The 26,343-nt window shown below is 45.1% G+C and overlaps 2 long non-coding RNA genes across 2 annotated transcripts; one reads left to right on the top strand and one right to left on the bottom strand.

The window, feature by feature from the left end:
• Window positions 1-1,000: 1,000 nt before the first annotated feature.
• On the bottom strand, window positions 1,001-21,123 carry LOC129387024 (uncharacterized). The gene is made up of 5 exons (XR_011893420.1): window positions 20,956-21,123; window positions 5,692-9,024; window positions 3,473-3,581; window positions 3,303-3,363; window positions 1,001-1,119 (listed from the first exon to the last, which is right to left on the bottom strand). It is a non-coding gene; the product is annotated as an uncharacterized lncRNA (long non-coding RNA).
• A 655-nt stretch (window positions 21,124-21,778) lies between these two features.
• Window positions 21,779-26,072, top strand: LOC126541021 (uncharacterized). Its single transcript, XR_011893419.1, has 2 exons — window positions 21,779-22,096; window positions 25,360-26,072. It is a non-coding gene; the product is annotated as an uncharacterized lncRNA (long non-coding RNA).
• Window positions 26,073-26,343: the final 271 nt, after the last annotated feature.

Raw genomic sequence — 26,343 nt, 5'->3', positions numbered from 1 at the left:
CCGTCTCCCGCCACAGGGCCTTATGACGCTGCGATTCCCTCGCCAGACGCCACCACAGCCGCCGCGGTAACCCCGCCCACCCATCAGCCAGCGAAACGCACCGAGAAAGACAGGCATTTGGCGAGCCCCCGACCACCGCGTGCTCTGCTACCAATGCGGAAAAGCCGGCCATGTGCACTGCCGATGCCCATACCGCGATTTGATACCACGCCCATACCGCAATCATACGCGCCGCGTCCATAGCTTGGGGAGCGACCTCTTGACATCGCCGGCTATCTCACCGCCACACGATGGAGATCTCGACGACCGTCCTGTTCACCGTCACCAGGCCGCTGCCTGTCACCGCAGTGGCGACCGCGCACTGGCTCAGCCCGGGGCCAGTCTGCAAGGTGCCATTCTGAAAACTAAAAACAGCAACCGATGCAGGTGCTGTGTACAGCAACCATCCGCCGACGACTAAAAATCCTCGGCCGACGATGACAAAACTTACAAGATCTAGCACGACTACGTAGTAACAACATGCCGCAATCCAGACGAAGAGTAAAGCAGAAAATACGTGGACAAAAGAAGGCCTGATGACGCGATGTACCAGCCGCAGGTCGACGCAACACAGCCGTGATCCGACGCCAAGACCAAATTGCAACGCAAAACAAAGAATCACCAATCTCGACGTGCTTCTCGACGGCCATGCTGTGACCGCTTTAGTAGACACAGGGGCCAACTTCTCTGTCATGAATGGACCTATCGCCACTCCTTTGAATGAAGCCCTCAAATTCGGACCCGCTGGAAGACACCTACTAACGCCGACTAGAATCTGCACGACAAAAATTATCGTTCTTGACTGGACCTACTCTGCCTCCTTGAAAAGGATAACTGGTCAGTTTTGTTCAGATTAGCATATAGTGCTTTGATAAATTTTGCAAGGTGTAATACTAAAGTAGGGAAATCGCAAACAATGTTATTCACAGTATCAGGAAAGCATCAATCCAAACACAAGAAACTTGAAGCAAACATTTTATTTAGGATAATCATGGAAGGACAAAGGTTCTCCTTGTTTTGTTGCATCTTTATTTTGTTGGTGGCACTGAAGAACACGCATATCTTCAGGCAGTTCTGCTTCTGAAAAGAGAACGGAAAAATATATAATCGACTGCATTATATTCCAAATGAATACTATGCTTTATTTGCACACTACAGGGGAAGCAGGATACGATGTCCTCCCCCGCATAAATCACTCACGAGGGCGGAGGCCACTTATTGGAAACAGCTCCAGACAGGAACTTTCCCAAACCTAAACCTACTGAGGAAAACGTACGTAACCAGATACGCAACTAAATGGGTCGAAAGCACACCTTGTATCAAATCACATGAGAATGCAAACTTATAACAGCCGTCCACAAAATCACAAATCAAAGTGCCGAGCAATGGGAGGCACTGCTGGCCATCGACCGCTGCGAAGACCCAATTGGTCTCGTGCGGCGAGCACGCAGGTCAGCTGAGGCCGTTGGAGCTCTGGACAAATGGCCCCACTTATGCTATACCCAGTCAAGAGTGTTCCAGAAGACCCTGACGGACTACAACAAAAGATCCTGCAGAGATAAATAAATGTTTTTGATTGTGATGCTGACTGAGTTGCCGGTTTATTTCCTGAGGAAAATTCTTTTGGCAAGTAGTAATGATTGATTAGCAATCGATTCGCCCATCTATGTAAAGAATTCAATGTTATAATGAGAAAAAAAAACGCCTATAGTGCTGGAATACAGTAGCACGTGATAATCTAGGGCAGCAATATAGGACACATTAACGCAATCTGAAGGACCACGCTAGATGAATGCAGCAGCAGGCTTATGTAGGTACTCTTGTTTAGGGAAACATACGCCTGTTCAAGAAGCCCTCCAGGACGTAAACTTTATCTCATAGGCATTCTTTACTACGAAGCTGTGTATGGCTAGCCGATTTGTCCGTCCGTCTCTTGGTCGCCTGTACGCCAGATACACCTCCGGCGCCACTCCATCCACATGCGCGAAAACAAAAAGAGGAGAAGAGAGGCGTGCGATTGGCTGCGCTCGTACGGACGTCGTCGCTTTCCGCCGCAGCTGAGCGCATGCGCTGCAGTTTCTCTCCGACTCCGAAATGGCTAGGCCACGCATCATACGTCATCCTGGGCAACAGGCAGCTTGCCATCAACAACGCCACAAGCAGAACCGGAAACGAGCTTGTCCATGGCGTGCCAATGCTGCAGCCTGGGTATAAGAACAGGCCTATGCATTCAAGCACAAGCAGCAACTGCGTTCCGAGGATCTGGCAGCCTACAAAGCCGCCGTTTAATGATCCGTTGGGAGTCACCCAATCATAAACAATGGGGCCGCGCGTTTCAGCTTTGCTGGTTACCCCCATCTGCACGGAGTGCTTGGCCGGTCATGTGTTCTTTTTTTTTCTTTTACTCTAATTTTGAGGTATCACCTAAATTTCGCTGAGAGTAAGTGCAGCGGAATGTGAACGAAGGTGGGCCAATGCAGGAACTTTGCAAAGCGCACCTCCATCAGTGTCATAGGCACAGTTTCCTGCTAATTTTACTAGAGAAACAGCGAGGGTGCGTTCGTTGAGATACCATGGGACTGAGGAGCAGTACTTGGCCATGTGCAATGTTTGTGATTTTTGCTTTAGACGTTCTTATGAGATATGTTGCATTTCATCGTCCTAACTTTCCAAGAAATCGAAGCAGCAGACGATCTTGGAATGTTGGCTTATGCAATTATCACGCCAGAAGACCAATGCAGGCGCTGCTGAAATTCCTCTATTCAAGGAACATAGTTGAATGGCTCAAACACTAACGCGCTTTTTTTTCCATGTGCGAATGTGCATATTTTTTTTTTTCTTTTTGTGCGTCTCCCTTTTAACCTCTTCTTTCTGACTACCCTTACTCCTCCCGAATTGCAGAGTAGCACACTGGGTGCCTATCTTGGGGATAACCTCCCTGCCCTTCGCACCTCATTTTTCTTTCACACAGGCACAGCGGCAAACCATTGCTAAAGTCATGCGAAAATAAGACAATAGGTACTTTAGGATAAGCACTTCAGAAGTCAGAAAGCCATTTGGAAGCCATAAAGAGGAGGTTAAGGCAAATTCATACACAAACCACCTACACAAACGTTATAACATAATGTTTAGGATTCAGCGGCTGGCTATTACCTTCGGGAAGTGAAGGCGCATAGTTTAGACGTAATATTTTTCAAGAATAAAGCTTCGCTACAGTAATCAACAGGCACATGTTAAATTATTGTGCACGAAAATGTACTCACAATTTTTAAGGCTTTTGAAATGTGCTCAGCTGGGTGGTAAGGTTGCGTGCGATCACGGTACCTGGCGCGAAGAGAAAGTTTTGAGAGGCATTAGAAAAGTATGACAGGTGGCGGACGCTGCATTGTGGAATTCTCTAACACCACGATCGGCTGCGCAATGATCTCCGTACCGCTTCCGCCAACCAATGGGTCCTGTGGTTTTCCGATAATTGGTCCGGCTTGTTTCATCGCTTTTGCTGCGGCCGATGATGTCAACGCTGCTGCTAACTTGAAGATACCCTGCATTGAGTAAAAACAATTGAGTTATTGAGAAGCCTGCGGCTGTGCTAGCTGCAAGCAAGGTAGTAGCTCTATGCGCTGCAGGTAACAGCGTGAACTTTCAATTCATTGCATACTTACCGAAAACTGCAACGACTTCAAACTCTAATACAACTGCTTGCCCACCCTGAAGGAATGATGTGACGCAGTGACGTAAGGTGCAATAAAGGAAAATGCTTACATGTGTAGGTATGTGCATACGCATCTAATGAATCTTTCAATACGAGAGGAAAGTTATCTAGCGCAGAGTAACTGGCCATTGCTATGAGTTTATAATGCTTTGTATATTGTAATAGGAGCCCTATAGAGCTCACGGCGATGCGCATATTCCATTGCTTTAACCTGTTACAAACACTTTAATACAAGAACACTGAAGCAGGCGCATTTATTCTGTAGCATAACTTCTTCAAAGAAACACTAAAAGGAAATATTTCGTTAACTTAGATTTTAAAATTAGGCTTCATTACTAGCGAAATCGTCATTAGTGTGGAAACGGAGGCTTAGAAAGCGAGAAAATGTCAAAAATGAAAACTCAGGGTAGGACCTGATATCTTGGGCTCTGGTATCTCTCATGTGGCATCAACACTGCCTCATTCACAGACAACGGAAGAACGGGAAGTAACATGGAGATTATGTCAACTCGAATGTTCGGCGCGTGTGGTTTAAAGTGAACTCCAGCAGCCGGAATATTGTTGAAAGTTTTCTGCATAAGAAAATCTTATACTGGCACGGAGAAAAATTAGAGGACGCTTGAGCGTCACCTTTAAGAATGAAACGAGATAGCGTTATCTGCTCCCGTTTGCCATACATTTCGCTTAACCACCTCATTCCTAATTAGGATATTTGCCATTAGTCATGTACATATCAATAAATGCATCTAAGACATTTAATCAAGTTAAAGACAAAAACGCACTCACTAATATCCACACCTAGCGTCCCCGGCCACTAAGACAGACTGAAAACGGCTGCTGGAAAATGGGTTTGTGCCTGATTTTGCGCGCAACGCAATTGTGCTTTCCCGTATAACATAATTACAGTCCGACGCTATCATCTCTGTAGGTTGTGTGTAACTCATACTTGAAGAATTTTCTCACGCATGTTACGTTGATAAATTCAGTTAGTTTAGTAACGACTCGGCGCCATACGGTAGGCCTGCGTGCTTCGGGATGCGTAGTTCGGGAGGATTTTTCTGTAAGAAACAACGCCGCATACGCCGTCACTTGATATTCTGCGTCGTGGGGCCCTTAAAGCTATCGCGTGAGAACGATTGAGATACTTCTAGACGAACATTTTACGTATCTAACTTCGCTCAACACATCGCTTTAGTTTCTCTTTATTCCATTCCACCTTCCCCTTCGTCTACAAACATTAATCAATACGAATGGCAACAACGAAAAACAGTGCGAGTTTCTAGTTCCCGCTGCATGGATACCTGTATATCTATCCATCGGGGACTTTGTTGCAGACGGGTGAATTTTGCACTTGTTAACAGCGCAGCCTCATTCGTGAAGAGAAAAAACTGACATTCACCCGCACGTAGCACGAAACTACAAAGGAATCCAACGGCCCTTAAAGGCGTTGTTCTTGGGTTCAAATTTCCGAACAGGGAGGATTTTTCTTTGAACCACGAAGCTTTCTCTCTCAGAAACCCGAGTGGGTTTCCTTTTCAGCTTCGTGCTACCTGCCCTTTCCCCCTCCCCCCTCCCTTTGCGTCATACTGCAGAAGTGATTTGGCATATTCATTTTCCTTCTGCTTCTAGTTGTCGAAGAATTCGCACTCGCTCTACGATCGCATAGACTCCTGGTTAGCTGGGATAGTAGAGCGGCCACCTCCGAAAAAGCATTGGTCCGGGGTTCGAATCCGGAAGCAGGAGGAATTTTTCTTCAACTACGCGGCTTTGTTTCTGAGAAGCCCGTGTGGGCTGGGTTTCCTTTGTAGCTTCGTGTTACATATGGGTGGATATCAATTTTTCCTTTCATTAACCTTCCTCAATCTTGCGGACTTCCACAGAATTGATTTGGCACAAGACGCTAGGACACAACGTAACAAAAGACGCTAGGATGTACACACCGGTTTCTTCAACTCGGTCACAGTGCTGGTACTTGTCTTTCCCACGACGACATGGTGCTTGTGGACTCCGAGAGCGGCTCTGGGCCATTTACTTCCTGGAGTACGAGGAGGAGCTGTAGGTTTGGCAGAAGACTTCGTTTTCACGATCTCTAGAGCCTCTGTGTTTTGCGTCAGCGCAGTAGGAACGGCTCCAACAACCGTGGAAGATTTAGCGACCGTGACGGTTGGAGAAATTGTCTTGTTGCCTGGAGAAAACTTCATGATTACTGGAGGTGGCTGCATCGAGACAGCCGATTTCGCCAGTTTCACAGGTGCCCCAGCAGACAACGAAGTTTTTACGCTGGGTGCATGTTGAGTCACTCTAAGAGCCCCCTGAACAATCTTCTTCTCAATTTGTCTGTAATGAATCTTCGAGCCAGAGGCCAAAGAGGCTCGCGTCGGTGTTTTGTGTGAAGTTGGAGTGCGAGTAGTGGAAAGAAGCTTAGTCGGGACGGAGTATCGATTATGTCCATGAGACGTTCCATTGTAAGAGACAATCATTGTCGAATTGGTAACCGTAGTTCGGGTAAAATTTTTTATACTAGAACTTCCATTGCCTTTTGCTGTGAATAGTGCTGCTTGATGGACACTTGGAGGCCTGGTGATTGTGATTGCCGTTAAGGGCAGTCTCTTAGATATTTGCTTCTTCGCAACTTGTTTCGCTGGACGCGCCGTAGTCGGTCGCGAGGTTACCAGTGCCATGAATGGTTGTGCGGCGGGAGACTTTACGAGTACGGTGGGCGCTGTTGGGGTGACCATACGCGGCGAAGGAATATAATGTTGGAAAATTTGTTTGGAAGGCAACGTAGAAGGTTTTGAAGGAGCTGTTGTGGTCATTGTTGGGGTCGGAACGACCACATTTAGTATTGTGGGGGCATTTAACACCACTGTGGCGGGTTGCTGAACTGAGCTGTGTGGTATGCTTGTCGCTTTCGCTGTCGCGGTCATAGTCGTATCTGGTGAACGAGCTTGGCTAAATGAAACTGGTGAAGGTGCAGCGATTTGAAGTAAGGCGGGGCTATGCGAAATGATAACCGAATGTGCGTTGTGCATGTTCTTCGCAGGATACTTAACACTTTTGAATGAAAGCTTCGTCGAAGGCGGCGACAGTGTGGGTATATCCGCGATATCCGAAGGTGATCCAATATGAAACACGCTGGGACTAGTTGCGAGTAGAACTGTTTGTGTGTGGTAAGTATGTTTCTCACTTATTCTGGTACCCTCCACGGTATTTCTAAAGGCAGGAGGAGGAGCATGCGGGGGTGGTTTTAGCGCATACCGTGGCGGGTCTGGAATGTGAAATACTGTCTTAGTCGGTGTATACGTGATGTGCGGAATGTTGCTTGTAATTATAGTCGCTGCCTGGCTTCCCTCGCCTAAAGATAGTTGAGAGGTGGTTTTCGTAGTATTTCGTTTCAAAGCGATTGGGGGAGGGTTCACTCCACCATTCCTAGAGGTGGGAGGAGGAGCATGCGGGGGTGGTTTTAGCGCATACCGTGGCGGGTCTGGAATGTAAAATACTGTCTTAGTCGGTGTATACGTGATGTGCGGAATGTTGCTTGTAATTATAGTCGCTGCCTGGCTTCCCTCGCCTAAAGATAGTTGAGAGGTGGTTTTCGTAGTATTTCGATTCAAAGCGATTGGGGGAGGGTTCACTCCACCATTCCTAGAGGTGGGAGGAGGAGCATGCGGGGGTGGTTTTAGCGCATACCGTGGCGGGTCTGGAATGTAAAATACTGTCTTAGTCGGTGTATACGTGATGTGCGGAATGTTGCTTGTAATTATAGTCGCTGCCTGGCTTCCCTCGCCTAAAGATAGTTGAGAGGTGGTTTTCGTAGTATTTTGATTCAAAGCGGTTGGGGGAGGATTCACTCCACCATTCCTAGAGGTGGGAGGAGGAGCATGCGGGGGTGGTTTTAGCGCATACCGTGGCGGGTCTGGAATGTAAAATACTGTCTTAGTCGGTGTATACGTGATGTGCGGAATGTTGCTTGTAATTATAGTCGCTGCCTGGCTTCCCTCGCCTAAAGATAGTTGAGAGGTGGTTTTCGTAGTATTTCGTTTCAAAGCGATTGGGGGAGGGTTCACTCCACCATTCCTAGAGGTGGGAGGAGGAGCATGCGGGGGTGGTTTTAGCGCATACCGTGGCGGGTCTGGAATGTAAAATACTGTCTTAGTCGGTGTATACGTGATGTGCGGAATGTTGCTTGTAATTATAGTCGCTGCCTGGCTTCCCTCGCCTAAAGATAGTTGAGAGGTGGTTTTCGTAGTATTTCGATTCAAAGCGATTGGGGGAGGGTTCACTCCACCATTCCTAGAGGTGGGAGAAGGAGCATGCGGGGGTGGTTTTAGCGCATACCGTGGCGGGTCTGGAATGTAAAATACTGTCTTAGTCGGTGTATACGTGATGTGCGGAATGTTGCTTGTAATTATAGTCGCTGCCTGGCTTCCCTCGCCTAAAGATAGTTGAGAGGTGGTTTTCGTAGTATTTCGATTCAAAGCGATTGGGGGAGGGTTCACTCCACCATTCCTAGAGGTGGGAGGAGGAGCATGCGGGGGTGGTTTTAGCGCATACCGTGGCGGGTCTGGAATGTAAAATACTGTCTTAGTCGGTGTATACGTGATGTGCGGAATGTTGCTTGTAATTATAGTCGCTGCCTGGCTTCCCTCGCCTAAAGATAGTTGAGAGGTGGTTTTCGTAGTATTTCGATTCAAAGCGATTGGGGGAGGGTTCACTCCACCATTCCTAGAGGTGGGAGGAGGAGCATGCGGGGGTGGTTTTAGCGCATACCGTGGCGGTCCTGGAATGTGAAATACCGTGTTGGCCGATGCATACGTAACGTTAGGAACCTTAGTTGGATTAAGAGTCGCTTTCTTGCTTCTTCCGCCTGAAGGAAGTCGAGCCGTTCTGTTCGTAGCACGCGGATTCGGAGCCACAGGTGGAGGGGAATCTGCCGAGAGGTTGCTAGCCGCCGGAGCTTCAAAAAAGAGGGAAGTTGTCGTGGTCACCACTGAAGGCTTTTGTACAATTTTTGTTATCTGTATCGTTCTTGTTTCAGCGTCGCTTAAGGTGTCTGCAGTAGGCTGAGGATTGCTTAGCTGAACCGCAGAGTACGGTACCTGGTACCAAGGAAACCTAGTGTTTGATAACGGCACTGCGGGAGTAAAATGCGAAGCCTCGCCTTCCTCAGGAGGTACGCTAATGGTCGTGGGCACATAGGCATAAATGCCAGCGCCGAAAATGTAGTCTGGGAACACAGCAGCGACTAGGGCCAGGAAGAGGTTAAGTGACCCCTGCAAAGATAGAAAAGAGAAGTGCCTGTATTCCTACTGAAAAGGATCACGGAGGCGATGAAATGCTGGGTTCACAGTGCTGAATACTTTACACAGCTAGTAGTCTACCATGATTTATTTATTTATTTATTTATTCATTTATTTATTTGCCTATTTATTTATTTATTTATTTATTTATTTATTTATTTATTGTACCTTCAAGGCTCGAAGGCGTCACAGAAGGGAGTGGAATGAAATACAGAATATGTACAGACAGGTTATAACAATAAAAAAATTGAAAAATGAAGATTAACAAAAGTATTCTTCAATAGTAGTTCTAAAAGCAGATGGTATCGGTTATGCTAACAATCGAGGCGCGGCAGATGATTCCAATCATTGGTAGTTTTGGGAATAAATGAATAAAATATAGGTTCGTGTGACAATGTGGAGAGCTCAATTTATGAGGATGCTCAGTACGAGATTATATGTATGCAGGCTCGAAGAAAACTTTTTAATTTCGGATTGTAGTAATAAATTTTGTGCAGCATTGATAAGCGTGCTAACTTGCTTCTGGATAAGAGGAGAGGGAAGTTTAAAGCACTGTACATAGATGTTATGCTTGATGTTGGAGAACAGTTAGTAAGAATGAAACGTGAGTTACAATGTTGTATAGTTTATGTTGCATTTGTTAAGTTACGTTGGCTAGGACCAAAGAGGCATATTCATGCTTAGGACCTATTAGTATTTTGTACAGAAGTAGCTTTAAGTTAGCGGGGGCCATAGATAAATTGTGACGTAGGAAACCAAGCGTGGAGTTAGCATTGTTAGTGATGTGGTTTATGTGTGTTTGCCAGGAAAAATTTGATGTTATGTGGACACCTAAGTATTTATAGGAAGTTACTTCTTCGAGTACAGAGTTGATCACGAGATAATTGGATAGGTTACAGGAAGCAGTATTGCGGGAAGTCCTCATTAGTTTGCACTTTTGGCTGTTAAGTCGCATTTGCCAAGTGTCGCACTAGTTAAATACGTTGTCTAGATCAGACTGTAACATTAGAGTGTCAGAATTTGCTGATATTACTTTGTAAATTACATAATCGTCTGCAAATAACCTTATGGAGGATGCTACAAAGTTAGGAAAATCGTTATTATAAATGAGAAAAACAAGGGTCCGATTACAGAACCTTGCGGAACCCCAGAATTGACAGGACAAAGCGAAGAGTCAAAATTGTTAGCAGAGAGAAATTGCGTTATGTTTATTAAGAAGTTTTCAATCCATGTGATAATTTTACAGTAAATATTGAGTGTATTTAATTTTAGATAAAATAATTAGTGAGAGACGACATCAAATGCTTTACAAAAGTCTAAGAAGATGGTGTCAATGTGAAATCCATTATCCGACGCGGCAAAGACATCATGTATAAATGAAATAAGTTGAGTGTCACAGGAAAACGATTAACGCAACCCCTGCTGACAAGATGAAAAGAATGAATTTGCTTCTAGGAAGCTAATGAAATTAGGGTACATTATATGCTCTAGAATTTTGCATGGCGCACTTGTTAGAGAAATCTGCCTGTAATTTAAAGGTGAATGCATGTCGCCAGACTTAAATATTGGAGCCACCTTGCCGACTTTGAAATCCTTTGCTGATGCGCACGACAGAATAGACTGCGGAAAGATGTCGCACAAAGTTATAGAAGAGTACACTTCGGTATTTATTCAGAAACTTGGAATCAAGGTCATCTATTGCTGCCGACGACGAAATTTTTAATAAAAGATTGCGTGGATCCAGTATGCGTATTTGTCTCAAGCCTCGCATTACAGGTATTTTACAGGAAATCAGGGTGCCTGGCCTAAAGCACTCGAAAGCGTTAAATGCGAGCTTTCACGATGCCTGAGGTGTGCTGAATAGTTCGCTAAATATGTGGGACGAAGCATCACATAGAATAAAAGCGAAGCGCGGTATGTGAACAGACTATTAACAGAGATGGCCAAGGTAGCTGAATACGCGCAACGTCCCGACGATCCTCGTCCTCCTCGTTAGTCCAAGGCGTTGGCTCGTAGCAATATATTTCGAGTGAAAGTTGAGAATGTCAAGCGTAGCAAGCAGAACAATTTCGAAATGTGGGGTCGAATGGGTAGCGCATCGGGATGCTGTGCTGAAGTAACTGGGTTCGAAACCAACCAAAGGACCAGCTTGGGTCACTGAGCATGTGGTAACGTGTACACATGTGCCACTCTTCAACGAACAACTTTGGCACCGACGTGAGACACTGTAAATGCAAGCCTGGGTAGCTGGCACGGTTCAATAGAGCTTTTTGACACGGATTTGGCGCAGTGAGTACGTGTCACTCATTCTGTCGTGGTTTTCAGTGGACATCTTTGATGCTTTGGTGACTCGGTACATTCCAGTAGGTGTGTCTTGCGCTTCAGTGGACGTCTCTGACGCCAACTCGGATAACTAGGTATGTGCCACTGGAGAAACGCACCGCTGCACATTAAATACATGAGTCCCTTAGATGTCTCCTATGCCGAGCGGAATCGAATCTACGTCAGAAGGGTTCACCAACGACAGTAAGACGACGCAATAGCCAGCTTTTGCCACAAATTCACTTGTTGTGTCCTGTTTCTCAATGAACGCCTTTTACACCAACGCCTTTGCGTGGTGCGCAATGAACGACCCTCTCACCTATGCGTCATGAATTAAGCTCCTCGATGAATATGTCCCCAACTTGTATCGCTGAGTATGCGCCACTGAGTGTGCGATAGCGAGCGAATGGTTCTCCGCGTTCGCAGACACGACCACGCCACGCTTCTCGTCAAGGAGGCCTCACGCTAACTTCTGGGCAGTGCCACTAGATGGCGCTGTGTGTCCCGAAAGAAGCGCGTCAGAGGACGCCCGTTGCCGCACGACGCGTCCCTCGGTGTTCACACGCACCGGCGAATTTCGCATCTCGGTGGCCACGCCCAGGCTTCATCGCGACTACGCTAGATGTCGCTGAGTGTTCTTACGGATACGCGGAGGAGGCGTCCAACTGTAGAACACACCTCACACATGACTCGCTTCGACAGTGGTAATACGTTGCGTGGCTACCTTGGTTCATGTATAATTTGTCGCTAAATCAAAGTGAGCACACACTCGTATTTCAACTCTTCACAGCTGTTGTAAGAAGTTAAATTGCAAGATGTTTCCCTGCCTTTAATGAACCAAACTTGGTAGCAACAACAAATTTGGTGAGAGAGGGGAACATGACATAGGTTGCGTTTAAGAAAAGCTGGGAGTGCGTAGAGCTTTCGCGGAAGCAATAATAAAGTGTTTCACAAGCGTATTTTACGAACCACACATGAAGCTTTCCTAGTGACCCTAAACAACTTAAATTGACACGAAGTGGACATTTTCATAAAAATGGCCTTCCCTGCGTAATGTGGCCTTCCCTGCGTAATGTGTGGGCAAGGTATTAGGAGCTTCCGGAAAATATTGTTTTGACAAAACTTTTTTCCGCATATGTCTGAAAGCGCTCTACGGCCCTTACCAGGTGTGTAGCCCAATGTCCAGAGAGCACTCTACGTCGCACCGAGTTTGCATTTGAGAAACATGCCACATACGTGAAGTATAAATCGTAGCGAAACCTTTAGCCTCCAGCCCTAATTATAAGATTTGCAAATAATTGCTGGTTCATTCCCTAACATCGCGGGTTATAAGCGGAACGCAGTAGGCTTATCCGCTTTCTCCAGTTAGATAATGAAGGCACCTTATTTATAATTGAGCAGTATAAGTAGAAGTTTATGTATAATGCGTAGTGGAAGCTCTTTTAGGGACTTATTATATTTCTTGCAGTTAATAACGCAGTGAAATGCGTCGGAGCGGTATATGTGTGTTTTACCGTATGGCGCAGAATTTAGCCACTGCGGAGAGACTGCTTTAATGCCTTATAGATGAAGTTTTCATAAACATGTGAAGACAAATACAGCCAATGAGCATTCCAAATGTAATATTAATGTGCTCTTAAGTGGTATACTGTCGTTGTCCTGTATATTTTCCGTTGTCTTGAACATATTCGATGTCACACTTAGGGCAGGTTAAGTGTTAAGTGTGACATAATGTTTACGGTTTCGCAGTTAAGCAGGACCATTCTTAATATTTACTGTACCCTCGATTTTGTTTACGCTCACGAGCTTATACAAAACGCTCGCAATGTGCATACTGAAATAAATGAATCATCTTTTATGTATTTAATAGGGGCCACATTAAGGATGCCTAGGCAAAGTTCAAAAGCTTTGGCTTGACTACGGCACGCAACTTAGCCCGCTGTCCGGTGTAAGGCACCGAGATCGTATTTGTTTAAAATAGTGGGAACGTTATGGCTGACACGTGGATGATATTCCCATATAGACCTCACAACGCAGTGATGGAGACATACAACGAAAATTAGAAGAAACGGTAGAGAATGTGGCCGAGTACCTTGCTGACATGACGCTCCCCCGAGAAATCAGAGCTTTACCTTTACAGTCCCACCCTCAAGGGCAGGCCGCCCAAGGGATACATCAAGGAGAGAGAGAAGGCGTAGATACACGTTCGTACGAAGGATGGCGGCGAAACTCTTAGAAAGCACGTGACCAAGGTTACTAACGCCATTAAGCTGATCAGGAGAATCACGAACGAGTATCATGAAATGAAGGAGGCTTGCACTGTTACGCTCATTCACTCGTTTGCTGTAAGCCACATCATCTACGTAGCTGCGTACCTTAATCGGTATAAGGCAGAAAAGGACAAAACCAGTACGATCATAAGGAAAGGTAGCGAGCAGGCCATAGGCTGCCCCGAAAGCACCAGCAAAGTGAGATGAATGCAGCTGGGCATGCATAACACCTTAGAAGAATGGATTGAAGCTCAGCAGACAGCTCAGTTGCAAAGACTAGACAGCACCCGGACTGGCAGAAGTATACTGGATAAATTACGAATAAGTTACAATAACCAGCAAGGATCCAATGTTGCGCTGGCCAGATAGATCAAGAGCAGCATTCAAATCCCCAATTTACCCAAAAAGATGCACCCGGAATTCAATCAGGGCAGGAGAACGAGCAGAGCCAAAGCTGCACTCAAACACTATGGAAATGACGATGAAGCGCTATTCGTGGACGCCGCGGAATATTCAACTCAGCAAGCGTTTACAGCAGTAACAACTAATACAAAGCAAGAAAGCGTACACACGTGCTTAATCAAAACCAGGGTATCTGAGTTTGCTGGGGAGGTTGCCATCGCTCGGGCTATCGCTTCTCCAAAATATATATGTAATATTAATGAATCCCAATTGGCTATACGAAACTATGCCAGAGCACACATATCAATTGAAGTTGCACGAATTCTGAACAGTAAAACCAAACACATATCATCTGAGCAATCTTACGACAAGAAAATCATCTGCTTCCCAGTCCACACAGAGTGCGAATCCACCGCCACCCCCAACCTTATCGAGTCTGCTCATCCTCTTGCGCGTGGACTCAGTAACCGCACGCGATTATGGGGGCTCTGGCCATGCGGGAGATGGAACGAAATATGGATAGACTTTTCTCGATAAATGACATTACCGAATTCTACAGAAAGTTGGTGTGTATATATCCACCTCCGGTCCCAACGTTGGACAGGTCTCAGGCGCTTGACTGGAGGCGCCTTTATACAAGAACTTACACGAACCTCGTACATCTTAACGGCATGTTTCCGGAATTATGCCCTGATGCGAAATGTACATTATGTGATGATAGAGGAGCCACCCTAGAGCATATAATCTGGGACTGCGGGATAGTTCAAAAGAGAATGCAGTCCCCACGGATGAACTAGGGGCGTGGTGAAGAGCCGCGCTGACTATCTCAGATCGCCAGGACGAACTTTTGGGCGACCTCACAAGCCCGGGAAGCTACGAGAGTCTCTCTGCAGCGCCCGGCGCGGCCTAAACCCAGGCCATCAATTTTCAGGATATTAGTAAAGTTCACACACACACACGTTATACGAGATTGTATCAAAATAATTTAAGACTGGTTCTGTTTCGAAGAAAGTAACTCTTCGTCTGCATTCACAGGTTCTGATCTTCGAAATCATCCTTTTGCGCAGCAGTACAGAGCTCCAAGCATTGCTATCATTTTGAGAACATGTCCGGGCCATCTTTCTTTAAGGAGTTGAGCACCCTTCAGCCGACTCGAGCTTCATTAAGGAAATCGTGTCAAATGGACGACTTTTTAGCTGCGTTTTTACTTTCGGGAATAGAGGGAAATAAGCAGAAGTCAAATCTGACGAGTAGGATGGAAATGATATTATTTAAGGCCAGAAACTTGCGTGTGCCGAGTGATCTGTGAAAGGATGCATTTGCGTCTGCTACATTGAGCCCCCCGAGCGGCCCACATCGGGCGCTTTTCTCCAAACAGGTACCATATTTCGCCAATTCCTTAGAGTAAGCTTGACCTTAATTCGGTCTCTTCCCGAAATGGAAAATCATGCTGAAAGGTCACCACTTCAACACGCGCCTGCATAAAACATGCTTGAACTACAGATGCTGCTCGACTCTTCCCGGAAAGACGTCCGGACATATTCTCAGTGTCAGGAACGCTGGAAGGGCTGTATTGCTGCGGAAGGGTATTATTTTAAATGTGAGAGAGTTTGAACGGATATAAATAAATTATTTCCTTCAACACTGAACCAGTGTCGAAAGCTCTTGATACCACTTCCTACTTAAAGAACGTTGCAAGTCATATGCGGGCAACATTTTAAACTGTGTGGTTTAGTTACAGGAGACTTTAAGCCTTACTACAACTACTCGAAACAAACAGCCGGCCTGAAATTTGGACGGTGATTCTGCAAGGCCGCATAGGTCTGTTATCGTTGTCATTACTGTGTATCGCCTATGTACCGGGGTAGTGCAATTTTCCTGTGCCACCTTTTCTTGACGTCAAAAGATAAAATATTGAGATGTGGACACTAAACTTAGCCACCGATTTCATTAAACACTGTCAATTCAAAAAAATGTGGACAGAGTTTGAAAATTCTTGTTTTTGCCTTTCTACAAGCCTTCAGACGCTGCGAAAATGCATGCACTATGGAACGCAGATACTGGTCCTTGATTTCGTCCCACGCCTTCCGATGAGCGAGCTGCAGGTTATTGGAAATTTCGGGGGCGAACCGCAGGCCATGCGCTCAAGCACAGCCAACAAAGAAATGTTTGTGAATTTAAGTCAGGCGAACGAGAAAGCTGCTTTCGAAAACTGATAAGGTCTGCACACTTAGTGCTGGAGTATTGCTGAACCCTCTGAACATGCACGGAATCTATCTGGAACGTCGACAGTCAGCCTTAGAAGTAAGAATGACTCAAGCTCAATACCAGCATTTCTACTCGTGTTGGAGTGTCTTTCCGACAATTCGATTGTTTACTTTCACTCCCTGGTAGACGTTAGCCGTTGGTGTCTTGCCAGTCAACGAAAGCTTTGGCCGAGGCCAGCTTCCCTTTATGACTAACGTGGGAACTACATCCACTGGCTTATTAGACCAATGCAACAGGTGTTCTGTCATTTTGGCGGATGCAAGTCTCTGACTGGTAAACTCCTTTCTCCTCATTGAACCGCACGGCATGTTGGCGTTCCTTGCAGAAATGTTTGAGAAACGTACGGTAATTCTGAGGGTGAGTTGCCATTATGAGATCGAATGCAAACCCAGATAGCATTTTGCATTGCTTCTAGCCAAAATTTTAACTGATGCTGAAATTCAATGCGAATTTCCTAGAGCTTCGCTTCATTATGTGCTTTATGCGCAGTCTGACATTTCTGCCGGTCTGTGCTCATCCACTTCTGACTCGATGGCTGGCGATCCTGAAAGCACTAGAAAGTGAACTGGATTGTCCTTTTGCCAAACAACAGCAATTTCACAAACTTTCCTCCGCCAGGTTCAAGACGCTTGAGAGTGGAACGATTTTGATGCCAACGCTCATCACTGCGCAAGCGTTGTCGTCAGACCTTGCTAACCAGCACCGCCCTGGAAGACCAGCTCGTCCTGGTCTCCAGGGGCCAGGCGGCTAGGGAAGCATATGGGTCCCGTGAACAGGGAACCACTTCCGTCGACGGCGTTTAAGAAGATGTCGAGCTCGGCTCAATAAAGTTGTTTCACTCTCTGTCTCTCTGCACCCGTCCGGGCACCTCTCCTAGCGCGGAACGGCAGTTGTCAAAGATGATGCATGGCGCAATGTTGGCTCCGCTTATTGTTAAAATGCAATAGGGGGAGTTTGATGACAATGGTACCCCTATCGCTTTCAGTGCATAGCATTTGATCGAAAGTGTGAATGTCTTTTCTTTTTTTTTTTTTGACCTTGCGAATTTTCGGGCTTGGCCTAGAATCTAGGCTGGCCTAATTAGAATAAACAGGGTACTATCTATCTGTACTAAGCAATCACTAGAGTTTTGTTTTAAGGGAACTGATGCGACAGGTTGTGTTTTCTAAGCATAATGCAATAGTGTCAAACTTTTCATGGTATATTAACAGGGACATAATAAGATGGGCACGTCATTCAGTATGAATGGAACATTGACAGTGAATTTTTTGTGAACCATGATAAGTGTGCACAAACAATTTGGAATTGATTTTTCCTGGAATTAAAAAGTGCCAGGTGCAATGAGCTCTTAATCTGAAGCAGGTCAGTAGGACTCTGAATTTACGAAGGTTTTCTTCTGTAAGGCTCTCAATACGGGCTTTTGAAATTTACCGTACTTGCTTAATCTAAGCTGTCCTTCCACTTCTTTAACGTGGATACATTAGAATTCAAGGTGATTTCGACATTAATAAAAGCAACCATCTGTTCGTGCTCTAGCGAAGGATAACTGTTGTTCACTCGATGTAGTTTCAAAACTTTCACAAAAGCGTTTTATTACGTTGGCCTGAGAAGAGTTCTTTAGAGATGACACTAGCAGGAGCATTTACTCGAACTGTCACGCCGAGGACGCCAGGTCATCTTGGAGAGCAAGTAACTTTTTATATGGGATCTTTATTTTCACTTTAGAATGGAAGAAGGCTCAACTCCCTGGCCAAAGCAAGGCAGCCAAATGTGCATACTCTAAGAGATAAACTAAGTAAAAATAAACACATTGTATGGGACCACGCATCAGATACAGCCCAGACAAGCGTACTTTGTGATTAATGTTATGCAATATATTCTACACACTAGTAAACGGGAACAGAGCAATGGAAGAATCGAGATGTAGGAGACTATAACGTAAAGTAATTCTATACTTTTCTATTCCGATTCTGCAATCAGTCCTCCACGATTGGACAAAAATATTCAGGTCGCCCCTATTTCGCCTCTGTCATGCGACGTCACGAAAACGGCGATAGCTCCCCTTTTGATATTACGTGTACAAACTGATTATGCTTGAATGCACCGAATAAAAAAAAGATAATTATTTGTGACCTGGCGCCTTTACTACATTCGCCCTCTGATATTGGTCAAAAATTTCGGCTGCGCCCGCTTCGTATGTATGTCACGCGACGTCACAATATCGCGAGAACTGACCGCATAAAAGTAAGACATTAAAGATAGATTAATGTGCCGAGCAAAGCTGATTTTTTTTTTTCGGCATAGCCGGAGGCCGCCCCATTCCTAATGGAAAAGAAGGTAGCGGCCTGCCGATGGCTGAGTCACTGACTATTCGCACCTGCCAGAGAGCATGGATTTATTTGCGTATCATAAACATTACATATAACGTTATCGTGGTCTTTCATCACGTATAGGACATCACTCTGCTAACCGTTCTTTGCTGGGGATCTGTATTAGCGGCATTCTTAAACTTCCGTTGCATGCCACCGCGATTTACGACCCGCCACTGCAAGCTAAGTGAGGGGAAACGGACCAATCGCAGTGGCAGGCACCACTGTCCCCAGCCAGTTATTTACTTTCACTGCTATGGCTCTGCCCCGTCGAAACCCTCTCCACTTGGGCGTGCTCCTCGCCTCTTGTCAGCCTATTAGACTTAAAGAACTGCTCAATGTAGGCAATGATACTCGCCTTGAAAGCAAAAAAATAATGTGACCTCCTATAAACCATGAGTGCGTTTGATTAGGCTTTTCAAGCAACGCTGTGGGTTACCGCCAGATGCTTTCGCCGGTGGTTACTTAAATTTGACCTGAGTGGATCGGAAGACAAACCGATCCAAATAGTTCTAAGTTATAAGTTACTGTAAGTTAGTATTCAGCAATATTTTTCTCCAATACATGGTTTTACATGTTTTTTATTACATATAACAAATTTTCATTGCTGCTTCATGTACTATTATTTCGCATTTCAAGTTATTGTTGCTTGTTTAAAGAGTATGTTCATGGTGAGCACTAACATATTCAGGTCACCGCAAATGTTTCACCTTTTTTGGCAACAGTAAACTGAAATATGTTTTCGTAGCCCAGTTAGATGTATCGCGTATGTGAGCTTTTCGGCTTCAAGTGCTCCGATTCCGAAATATCTCTAAGCGTCATAGGCGTAAGCTTGAACTCGGTCAGTCTAGTGAAAACTGAGTGCGAATTTGTAAATAACAAAGTAATATAACGGAGCACTTTGTGAGGTAAGTTATACTCGGCTGCTGCCAGTTCTCACATTGGACTATTGAATCGCCGAATCCACACAAGAAACAAAAACCTTCCGTGAAGTACGGTGGGCTCGTTATCGATTCAAATCTATTAGCAGTTTTTTATCACACTAATCATAGTCTTCGTTTATGTGCAAGATTTTAAATATAAAGGAATTTTACAGCTAATGTAGTTGATCCCGCGAAGGAAAAAGTTTTGCCGATACATTGTTATGGAACTTTAAATAATATTGAATGTAGTCGAGATGCAGAACTACGTTGCTTAGTTGTTCTTGCGAAGTTCTTTTTTCGTCTACGGAGTATGTACTAAGAGTGAAAGGGTTTCACGCCTTTGGAGTACTAACTGGAGTACTTACTGGCATACTTGCTTAATTGGGTACCAGGAGAAAATTGGAAAGGCAAGCTGGGGGGTATTCGAATTCAGTGCAAGAGTGCCTTTTCTCGGACTTGTTGTTGCACGCGAATTTGGATGAGAAACAGCGCAGGCTATCAAAAAATATAAAAAAAGATGAAGATCCGGTTCTGCTTTCTTTTCTCTATAATGTTTCGAGTTTTTTTGTTTTCTTTAATTATGAGTAATAAAGAAAAAGCCTATAAAGTGCATGCAGTAAATTAGTGCAACTTAAGTGCTACACTAGGGAAGAGCTGCTGAGCATTCGCTATCATATACCGTATTTCTACATCTTTGTCGCATTATAAGAGAATAGGGGTAACCGAAGAGTCTGATTTGTGTTATTCAAAATCGTTTGAAGCCATCAGATAACTAGGCTTCGTTATCTATTTGCTTCATATGGCTGTCACATTATAGTCTCCTAAAGTGTATTGAGTGATTTCCGCAGCCTTTGAAAACTTTGAAAGAAAGTTTTTGCGACAATCGTTATTCTTGAAACTTTCGAGATTTGAGACTGTGCAAGCACCTTTACTTTTCCTCTCGTTTTTTTTTTTTCTCGCACAGCTGTCCACTTTCTGTGACAACGTCACCTATCTTGGTCTTTTAGAGTTAAAACTATCTCAATATAGAGTATGGTGGTGAAATTTATGCTTATAGAAGGTGCAAGCATGACTGCAGGGAAAACATCAATTTAATATAACCACGGGCGATAATGAACGCCTTCAGTGGGAAATTACTGAATTTTGAATTCCATGACACGTTACGGTCGTGTGTGTTTTACCACTTAAGACCTGGGTGTTAACTGAAACCTGAAAATCATCGCAGCAGTGAGGCGAGCTTTTTCCAGCATTTGTGACCAGTGTGGCGAAACGTGAATCGTGTTTGCTCGAGTAATTGCAACAGTAGGCGACACCCCCCGAAAACTAGAGATGGCACTAAAGAAAACTTACCATTAAGCAAGTCATATGACATTAAGGTCGCCGATAGAAGCAGGAATCTCGGAACTGCTTTGCGACGTTCTATATTCGTATCTACGTTTCGCTGGTTGTCATCCTAAAGCTGTATGTCCACAGATGGTAACGAAAGCTTCTGTCATGAGTCATGAAAAAAAAAATCTTGCCATCAAGAATGAATGCCTGTTTTGTTTGCTGTGTGGTAGAGTTCCTGTCACACATTCACTAGAAGTCTAGAAATAGTTTTGTGCGAAAATGCACTTTCAGCTTGTTTTTTTTTTTTGTCAGATGATGTCTACCACCTGCAAAACACAATAAAACAACGATAGTTAATCATGAGCCGCTATTAGGAGATGTGTATAGTTCACACCTTCTCGAAAACGTCACTACTTCAAAGCTCTTGCATATACTTATGTCGTGATTGATGAGTTCGCCAGGGAGAAAGGTGTAGGGAACAGTTTCCCCTCGTTATTTACTTTTGGTAGAAAGTCATCCGCTGAAAATCACCAACATTAAGGCGGAGCCACCGCTCACACACAACGCGTGATTATAAGTGTCCGAAATTGTCTACGAGGAGAGATGCGAAAATAGCGGTGTTCAGGCGCTGCATAAGCGTAACAGCAACAAAGAAAAGATCTGATATGCAATAAAGTTAAGTCACATCTCTATAGAGCTGTAGCGCTACTGCTAAAGCTATAGGAAGAAAATGTGTCAATGAGATTTCTACATGATCTTTACCAAGTGTAAATTATAAAAATCACACACACAAGCAAAAACAAACAAGCAAACAAAAACAAAATATACCTACATTCTTGGTACTGCTTCGACACTGCTGCTTTGTTCTTTTCTTTCTTTAGAACGAGCGCTCTGTCGCTCTGCGTAGTGCGCTGCTTTGAATTTCAACCTCCCCTTGAGATTGACAGTGAAAGATTGACCCGGCGTTAAGACAATGCTGGGGTGTATGGAAAACGCTATTCTCTTTTACTCTTATTTTGCTGTCATCCCTTAGGTACAGGTGCCTCCTTTCTATGAATCGTCCGTAGACGAGTTCCTATAAATTGTCGTTCTTAATAACGTCAGGCACTAGCAGAGCAGTCCCGTTCTTGAGAGTCTCCGGAGGAACTGAAGCAAGACCATGGTGAGAGTTGTTCTTCTCTAGTGAAGTAACATATTGCTCCGCAGCGAGTGGTCGCCGCGTATAAAACGATCGCTTTCTTCTAAGAAGTGGCGATTTCTGGAGCTTACTCTGTGATCAGTACCTGTGAGTTAAGGTTCCATGCAAAATATGCTTTGCGTTGAGGACAGTGAACGTGCTGGCAAACTAGTGAAAAACCTGTTCAGTAAAGAAAATGGCTTCGCACATTTGTAAACGGAAGGCCTACTGTTGTGAAAGATGTCAACGTGGTACATCCAAGGACGGTCTAGCGATTATACCAACGGGGAGAATATAATCACTGGGGCTGAAGCGTGAATCAGCAAGTGAACCAACTAAGGGCCTGTTACCTTCTGGAAAACTGGATTGAGATAGAGGTAAAAAAAAAGCGAGGTATGTTACAGATCCTCAGAGGGCTATTGCTGAATAGTTAATGAATTTAGTTACTTTCCATGAACTCTCACAGCTATTTAGAGCACCCACTCGTCTTCGCAAAACCGCTAAAGCCATCCTTGATCTTTGTCGTGTTGGGAGAGGTATACTAGGGAAAGATCCCGTAGTTTCCACTCTGGACGATATATCAGACCACAAGCTAATAACTGAACGCTTAATCTGGGCCATATACCGAAAAAGAAAAAAAAGGAAGTGCGAATTATTCAAATTTCAGCCGTGCGAATGACGTAGGCGTTCTGGATGCGCTGGACGACTCGTTTTCTGATTTTCTTTCATTATATCAAGCGAGCGATTGTAGTGCCGATAAGCTCTTGCAATTCTTCAAAAAGTCTCGCGCTTAAGTGGGTCAAAGATTTCGTGAATCACAGGACAAAAAGAATTAAAAATAACAACAGCGTGGCTTAATAAGGAGGTTCTTCGCCTTGAACGCAAGGCAAAAAGGATAAGAAAAACTTGCCGGCAACACCTTTCCCAAGCCAACGTATCTAAACTTTTTGACGTACGCCTGGATCTTAAAGACAGTACTTCAACAGCAAAAGACCACTACTTCAATGTAACTATCAAAAACTTTCTCTATACAGCTCCGGTTAAGTTCCGGCAGCATATTCCTTCTACGCGAAAGTCGCAGTACAGCCTTTCTATTAATGGTGAACATGAAGCTGACAAAACCCAGCTTGCATCGGCTTTTAATCAATTTTTCTGCTCAAACTTTACTCAGGACATGAGCAGCCAACGGCACTTCATTCCTATGATTGATGTTCGACCTATTAGTGACCTTTCCGTATCTGAGCAAAGGTGCTGTCACTATTGCCAAATTTGGACTCAAAGAAAACCCCGGGAGTTGACGGTACACTCAGCATTTTGCTTAACTACGCTCAATGGTGTTCGAAGTACTTATGTAGAGTATTTAAAAAGTCGTTATCGCAAGCTCAAGAACCAGTCGAGTGCAAGTACGGATGTGGAACATCCTTCCGTTCTCGTGACGCCTGCGGTAGAAAGGATGTTCCACATCTGCCACCAAGGTTTGTGAGTGGTGGCGCTGGCTAGCACTCCCAGGGTTCTACTAGGAAACATAAATACCCAAGAAAGTGGATGGGGAAACGGCGCTGCGGTAGCTCCATTGGTAGAGCATCGGACGGGAAATGCAAATGCAAAGGACGGAAATGCAAAAGTTGTTTTTTCATCCACTTTCATTTCCATTAAGATATCGTTTGTTGTTTCATTTATTAAGCAAAAGTAATTTCCCCTATGTTGTCCTTGGTGTCAGTGTTTGTTGGCTTCTTATGATATTACTGTATATATATATATATATATATATACATATATATATATATATACATATACATATATACACACTATATGCAAGCGACGTTATGCAAAATATGTACTGTCTGAATTATGTATTTGCATATTGTACCGGACTCCTGCTCACAGCCTTCCCAGGCTAGCAGTATTCCTGAAATAAAAAAAATATAAAGTTAGGTAGGAGGTTAGCCATTACTAAGCATTACAAGCTGCCTAGCAGTTGGGGGTGATTAGGGAAATCTTCAAAAAAGGAAAGTGACATCTACGTTCATCGATATTCATTTATACGCACGTATGAAACAGTGGCATTCCGGCTCATTTTATGGCGTGACATGAGTGATTCCCAGTGCAATTTTATGTTGAGTGCAAAAAAATTACATACCTCAGCTAGATTTTTTTTTGTTTTCGAATGACTCTAATTTTTTATTCTCCTGCATTTGACGTCTAGCCTAAAAAACTGTTTCAAGCGAAGCTTGTATTTTCTCAAAAGTGACGTTGTCGCGGTCACGCAAAAACCCAGTTGCTCCCAGAGCAAAGCAGCTGCGGGAAAGGGCGGTTGAATGAGTTTGCAGCTGATGAGTTGACACACGCAAGAGCTGGAGTCAATAGAGAGAGACCGCGGAAACTCGCAATCAAAACGCAGAAGTGAAGAAACGTGGCAGCAGCAGCGAGCGACTTGACCTTCGACCAGGCGCTCGCATCAACGCTAACTACGTCTTGAAAACATACCGTAGTGCGGACACTGTACCCATCGCAGATTACTTTAAAGATACAGCGGTCCGGCCAGGTGCGCGAGGCCGCCTGGGCCACCCGGAGTAGAAGGCGCCCTCCCCCCCTCAAAACCTTTTGTTCCCTCCGAAGCCTTGCGTGCGACGGAAGGCGGCGCGCTTCCTGCTCGCTTTCCGCCGTTGCGCGCCCGAGACAGGCACGATCGCTGGCTCACCCTCGCACGCTTTCCCTCGCACATACAGCCTAAGACGCGCAACGGCGATTTAAATCTCCCGTGGACATTATACGGAACCTCACGGTAATGGTGACGTCGACGGAAGAATGGCACCTGGGGTGTTTATACATTTGCTATCGCAATAAAAAGAAAAGGGTCCAAATCACGCTTGCAGGAGCGACAAAAACAATAAAGAAAGGATAATGAGAAATTTTCTCCCTCATCAAAATGTTTCTTTTCTTTTTTTTTTTGCATAGAACTTAAGCAAACTGTTCCGTACACGTCTCTTTCCACCAAACCTAAGAAAAAAATGCTTATTTGTCTGGATCCGTGTTTTTAGAATAAGGAACCCCATGCTACGTTGGTCTTCTCAGAACTTCCAGAGAACACAAAAAACCGCCCTTATCGGCACCAGAGGCCTCTTAGGAACGCACGTTTCGATTATCTCGTTTGCCACGAAATAAAGAATGTCGTCAGTCATAATTCCCGTCTTTCAGGTTCTGGCATTCAGTAATGAAACCAACGCAAAAACCGTTTCCTTGTGCAGATCCGCGCAAGCCTCTTCATGCTTCTTGCCCTGGCCACCGTCTCTCAGGCATTCCCCCCTGTTAGGTTCCGGTACCTGAAAGCGAAAGGCGTCCCTCCACGGGGCAATCGACCAACCACTAAGCCAGCTCCGAAATCTGACCTCGAACCGGAAACTTCCTTTCTCATGCCGGTAATCTCTGTCGGTCCCGTGACACCAGCATTTCCACCGCCCGTTGTCACAGGACCATTGCCGTTGCCACTGATACCGCCGACGACGTCATTCATAGCGGCGAATCCACCAACGACGTCCTTCATAGCGGCGAATCCACCAACGACGTCCTTCATAGCGGCGAATCCGCCGGCCGTGATACCAGCGACGTCCGTCGTAGCAGCACCAACTCCATTTCTGAGCACAGTCACTCGACCCGAGAACCTCACCCTTACGTCGAGGCTCTCATCGGGACCGAGCGTGACGACCACGGTGTTCCGGGCCCCCGGCGGCGTCTCGGCCACCAGCGTGCAGCGCGTTGAGGGCTCGTCGACCGCCTTCTTCCGCGAAGCGGACACCCTGACGAAGGTCAAGCCCAAGCCAGTCAGCATCCTCGTTCCAGCAGTTGGCACTGTCCCCCAAGTCGTCCAAGCCGTCCGACCTATAACGCGCAAGCCCTCCTCGTTCAGCAGCTACCTCATTTACGGAAAATAAAAGCGCAGTGAGTCACTGCGGTTGATGAATTGCAGTGGAGCTGTTTATATCCCTCGTGCTTTGGTCTCATCGCTGAAAAAAAAAGTATGGCACGAATATTTTATGGGTTTGCTGCTCCATAAAACTATTGCATATGACGATGCAGCTACACGGAAATTTTCGTCGAAGGCAAATGTTACTGAAAAGCAAAGTCTGGTAAAACATTATAAAGTGAATAAATGTAGTATTTATGCACATATTGCCTGGGAAATACGCACGGTATGCCTGATGATGTAGATATTCAGTACTGGCGTATAATCG

This window comes from Dermacentor andersoni, chromosome 3 (genome assembly GCF_023375885.2).
Source record: "Dermacentor andersoni chromosome 3, qqDerAnde1_hic_scaffold, whole genome shotgun sequence".
Classification (NCBI taxonomy): Eukaryota; Metazoa; Arthropoda; class Arachnida; order Ixodida; family Ixodidae; genus Dermacentor; species Dermacentor andersoni.
This window is presented reverse-complemented; position numbering and strand designations above follow the sequence as displayed.